This window comes from Lissotriton vulgaris, chromosome 12 (genome assembly GCF_964263255.1).
Source record: "Lissotriton vulgaris chromosome 12, aLisVul1.2, whole genome shotgun sequence".
In the NCBI taxonomy this organism is placed as follows: Eukaryota; Metazoa; Chordata; class Amphibia; order Caudata; family Salamandridae; genus Lissotriton; species Lissotriton vulgaris.
The window spans coordinates 132658886-132664538 of NC_141700.1; the positions used below are offsets into that span (position 1 = coordinate 132658886).

At 48.8% G+C, this 5653-nt stretch overlaps 1 protein-coding gene across 2 annotated transcripts in view; it reads left to right on the top strand.

Moving 5' to 3' along the window:
* Nucleotides 1–987: 987 nt before the first annotated feature.
* Nucleotides 988–5653, top strand: part of LOC147673641 (protein S100-A16-like) — a 30771-nt gene continuing 26105 nt past the window's right edge. Inside the window, exon 1 of one of the 2 annotated variants that reach the window (XM_086947577.1) lies at nucleotides 988–1301. The gene's annotated coding sequence lies outside the window, so the exon portion shown is untranslated. The remainder of the gene's footprint in view (nucleotides 1302–5653) is intronic. The other variant, XM_086947578.1, reaches the window with a different exon arrangement.

Sequence of the window (5653 nt, forward strand, 5' to 3'; positions counted from 1 at the left end):
CTGGCCTCCCCAAATCCCACCTATCCCCCCTGAAATCGGTCCTACACTCAGCAGCCCGTTTCATCTATGGGGCTAAAAGAAGCGACCACATCACACCGCTGCTATCCTCCCTGCGTTGGCTTCCCATCGAGGCTAGAGCTATCTACAAGACTGCCTGTATCACCCACAAAGCCTTGCACTCCTCCTCTCCTTGCTACCTGTCGAATAAACTGAAACTCTCTGGAGGCTCTAGACCTTCTCGGAATGCGGAAAATCTTCTGCTTGAACCCCCCACTTTCAAGAAGGAAAGATCGATGGCCCAATCCTTTTCAGGCAGCGCAGTGAGAATCTGGAACTCTCTCCCGCCTCAGCTCCGGACTACCTCCTCCTCTCAGGCCTTCAAACGGGACCTTAAAGTTCTCCTCCTCCAAAGACACCTCCAAGTCTAACTCACACCCTTGCCTTCGTTTGAAGGAAGACCTCCCATTACTGGAAAGTCTTTTGGCCAGGAGTATGGTCTTCCTCCCCAGTGTGTTTTGGTAGTTTAAATGTTTAGTAATATCCTAACACCTGTGTATGGTACCCTTTTGGAACTTGCACACGTCACTTTTGTTTTATAACACACTGTTCGCTACCTCACACATTTTGTTTGTTTTAGATACTTGCACAAGTGCCTCCATTGCCTACGTAACGTTTGTTCTTGTGATGGAGTGTCTGCCTTTTATTGCAGTACTATTCTTCGACTTGTTTTTTGTACATCTTTGTAACCTGCACCCATTCACTTTTTTTCTCATGTAATGCACCGACTGCTACCTCATGTATTTTGGTTGCTCACTAGTGTCACTTTTGATCCATGTAACGTATTGTATGCATTTGTATTTTGTTCCTGTGTTTCATTATTGGTCCTTATGTGAAGCGCTCGGACACCTTCGGGTAAAGTCCGCGCTATATAAAATTGCATAAATAAATAAATAAATAAATAAATAAGGGAAATCCACGCCATGGCCTGTGCAGGGCGGTGATTCTGCGAAGAGCAGGCGGAGGAGGAGGCTGAAATGGGAAGAGGAGGCGGGAGCGGGCTCAGACTCAGGGACACGCCTGCAGGAGGTGGGATCAGCAGCACATTGCTTCTCTCAAGGTAGAGAAAGCACTTCCAGGGTAGGGGCCTCCCTCCCCCTTCCCGGCTCCCTGGCAAGATCGAAAATGGAAGCCCTGCGGCTCGCCCCGTGACCGCCGCCGGTATTGCGGCCCACCCAGCCGGGCAATGATGGTCTGACCGCGCTGGGCCACCGGAGAGACGCGGCCCCCGGGATCCGATGCAGGTACTGTGGACAAAAGACCCGCGGCCGGGCCCTTCTTTCCACCTTCCAGGGGGACCAGGGGAGGCGCTTTGGAACCTTGCTTAAATGGAAACAGGGAGATTGTCCGACATTCCTTCTTTGTTACGGGCCGTAGGGCTGAGAAGGGGTCGCTCGCTGCACCACAGTCCACTGACTCCGGTCCAACCCTTCAGAAGCAATGACACATCACGAAACGCCCCCCTTTTCCACCAGACCACACTTTCCCTTATGCTTCTGTATCGGTTTGTGATGTTTGTAATTGGGTAGCGCTTCGAGGATGCTGCTGCTGTAAAGACCACGCACTTAAAGAATATATATCCATTAAAATATAGATGCATTGTATCGTATCCGCCGCAGACTACACCATGTTTATGTTGTCTGGCACATGATATGCCTTGGAAAAGCACAGCTCCACGGAGCTGCAACAGCAGTTCAAGAGCTATATAAATAAAATCATATTACTGTAATGTGCATTATGCAGATAGAATGCTTCAGAGGTGTAGGGGACTGAGGTAAATGTAAAGCGCGCAGAGCGCTATATGAATAGACAGGCTTGAGGAGCTACGGAAAGAGGCCGCACCGCAGCAGGTGCAGGGATGGGACGGACAGGTGAGGGCGGGCCCCGTTGTCAGGGGGTGGCAGTGACAGAATAGTGACAGGCACGAGGAGAGGCAGGAAATGGAGGGCGAAGAAAGGTACTAGTGTCGGAACCTGAACAGAAGCACGAGGGACAACCGGTACATTTTTCGATGTCTTAAGCACAGTAAACGACAATGAGTGAGTGTTGTCTTTATCCAGCTACTGTGGCCTGGGGTGACCACGGAACACATTTTCCTGTAGACATTAATCTATTAGACATCAGCGAACTTTCCCTTTCTTCCCTATTCGCAAAGACTCCCAGAAGTGCTCCTGGCCAAGCACGGGGTTCTAGGTAAACTTTTTTATTTTTTGTGATGGAACCTGTTACCATTGTACAAATGCATTTTTTTTCTGTGCAGGGAAAACCATATTTCTTTTCTGTGGAAAAAAGCATTACAGTGTCCTCTGATCAAATCGAGGAGTGATCCATTCCCCTTCCCATTCTGGATATAGAAGTTCCCAACTATGTGCAAATCCCTATAGCTAAATCCTGTCCAACTCTCCACAGCCCTGAAAAGTCGTGGGATTACTTTTCCCTGACGAAACACATGTCGGCTGGTTGCGTTTTTCACCAGAATAAAGCATATACAGCATCACTCAAGACGTCAACACTTGTATTTACATGTTTTATTTTGTATGTGTGCACAGGATTTAGCAATACTGTTTTGCTGTAGTGTCTCCCCTTCACACATTGAGGAGTTACAAGGGTCTCCCCTTCCTGGTCAGCACCATACTCACTAGTTTACCCAGACACACCAAATGCAAATTTGCTGAGCGCCAAGACTTCCTATGCACTAAAACCCTTAGCTTAGTTGTTTACCCAATGAGCAAATCCCGGACTGGTTCCAGAGTGGGAAAAGGACAGAGGGGAGTTTGTCCACAATCGTACATGTTTCTAAGCTTTCCTACACTTCCAAGGAAAACCACACCATGTAAGGACCACTTCCCACCCTTGAGTGGGATTTTCAACAACGGAATAAGTCCTCACTACTGTCTGAGAAATCCGCAGTAGTAAATTAATATAAACGTGCCAGAAGTCGCTTTGGGAGATCCTGGTGGGATCGTAGAATGTACATTCCTTATTTAGTAAACGTATGTTTACTAATGAAATAACTTCTGTGACTAGGGTTCTTTAGATCTAGACCTTGGAATTCCTCTGACAATCCCTTGTAGTCCCTGCAGCACTTGAAGAGAATCAAGGCTCCAAGAAGCAGATTGAGTTGCGTTGTGAAGTAAAAGGACAGCAAAATGGTAGCCATCTGGTCACTCAACGTGGAGCCCTGATCGAACTGTTCTTCTAATTTTTGTTGCTTTGGACCCTGTAATCGGGGTAGGACCACCAAAATGTGCTATGTCCATCGGGGTAGCCTAGTGTATTGATGCAGTATTGTCGTAATAGCATCGGTGAGGCCCAGGGGGTTTTACGTACGCGAGTCGGGACCCTTTTTAGTTCATCCAAGGTTGGACAGCCTATCAGGTGGATAAGCCCCTGAGGTACACCAAGAAATTCTCGAGAAAATTTGGAAAAGGCAGGCTGTACCTACAATTTATAATTATTGTTCAGGAATATATGTCCAAACGCTCTTTAAGTATTCAAATTTGTTTTATTGTGATCATTCGGATTCAAGCCTGATGTGAGACATACAACTGACACGTGTTTCGCCCGTGTGGTTGGCACACCTAAGACTTTCTCAAGGCAGAAGTCAAAATAAATGGTCCAATCCGTCTATATATACAGAAAGTGTAATCCTGCATTAGTCATAACACACGGTACAGTCTCTACGGTCATCAGGGTTGGAACATTCAAGTGTGCTGTGTCCAGCTGGATAGCCTACTGAAATATTACATCTGCTGAAAAGATCCCACTGTGTGTAAATTCAAAGCCACTAGGGATGTTCAGATTTCATCATAAGGTCTCAATAAACTGAGTACCACTGGGCTAGGAAATGATGAGCTCTTCCAGGGGCGTAGCTTGGTCAGTAAGATGAGAGGGGTGAGCTTCGAAATTTCCCAAGAATAATGCTGGCATATTATGATGACATACATAATCTGACAAGCGGGGCATGAGGGGGGCTTAAAGCTTAAAGGGCAGTGGAAAGGGAGAGCAGTGTGGATTGTTGGGGTTACTTACAACACAATATGTTGTAAAATAACCAACAGTTTTGAGAACTTCAAAACAGAAAGTGTGTGTGTGTGTTTGTTTTTGTCTGAGTGTGCATGTAAAAATCCTAGGTGAAATCTGACTGGCATCTCACTTTACCGGATACCGGAGTGAAAGCACCTGTACCCAACTATTTACTAGAGAATATATTTATAAGTGGGGTGTAACGCCCCAAACACCCCCCTGGAAGCTATGCCCCGAGCTTTGCATGTAGAAGGGAGTGATTTGTAATTAGGTGCAAAAAATAAGATACTACTCTTAGCACTTATTTTAAGTCAAGGGGAGGAACCACTTTGTGTGGTACTGTGTCTACGCATCCGTGATGTGGATGTGTTACCCGACTAGGTTCAGTTAGACCTGTGGTACTCGTAGTATGTCCAGTGGCCCGGCAGGTCTTCCTTGGCGGCCCACAGACCTTGCAGGTAATTTACCCATGGTCCCCCAGAGAGTGAGTGGGGAGAGAGTGAGTGGGGAGAGAGTGAGTGGGGAGAGAGTGAGTGGGGAGAGAGTGAGTGGGGAGAGAGTGAGTGGGGAGAGAGTGAGTGGGGAGAGAGTGAGTGGGGAGAGAGTGAGTGGGGAGAGAGTGAGTGGGGAGAGAGTGAGTGGGGAGAGAGTGAGTGGGGAGAGAGTGAGTGGGGAGAGAGTGAGTGGGGAGAGTGTGAGTGGGGAGAGACTGAAACTGAGTTGGAGAGAGAGTGAGAGACTGAGTTGGAGAGAGAGTGAGAGACTGAGTTGGAGAGAGAGTGAGAGACTGAGTTGGAGAGAGAGTGAGAGACTGAGTTGGAGAGAGAGTGAGAGACTGAGTTGGAGAGAGAGTGAGAGACTGAGTTGGAGAGAGAGAGACTGAGTTGGAGAGAGTGAGACTGAGTTGGAGCGAGTGAGACTGAGTTGGGGCGAGTGAGACTGAGTTGGGGCGAGTGAGACTGAGTTGGGGCGAGTGAGACTGAGTTGGGGCGAGTGAGACTGAGTTGGGGCGAGTGAGACTGAGTTGGGGCGAGTGAGACTGAGTTGGGGCGAGTGAGACTGAGTTGGGGCGAGTGAGACTGAGTTGGGGCGAGTGAGACTGAGTTGGGGCGAGTGAGACTGAGTTGGGGCGAGTGAGACTGAGTTGGGGCGAGTGAGACTGAGTTGGAGAGAGAGCTTGGAGTGAGGGCAGAGAGTGTGAGTGCAGAGAGTGTGAGTGGAGTGAGGGCAGAGAGTGTGAGTGGAGTGAGGGCAGAGAGTGTGAGTGGAGTGAGGGCAGAGAGTGTGAGTGGAGTGAGGGCAGAGAGTGTGAGTGGAGTGAGAGGGCAGAGAGTGTGAGTGGAGTGAGAGGGCAGAGAGTGTGAGAGGAGTGAGAGGGCAGAGAGTGTGAGAGGGCAGAGAGTGTGAGAGGGCAGAGAGTGTGAGAGGGCAGAGAGTGTGAGAGGGCAGAGAGTGTGAGAGGGCAGAGAGTGTGAGAGGGCAGAGAGTGTGAGAGGGCAGAGAGTGTGAGAGGGCAGAGAGTGTGAGAGGGCAGAGAGTGTGAGAGGGCAGAGAGTGTGAGAGGGCAGAG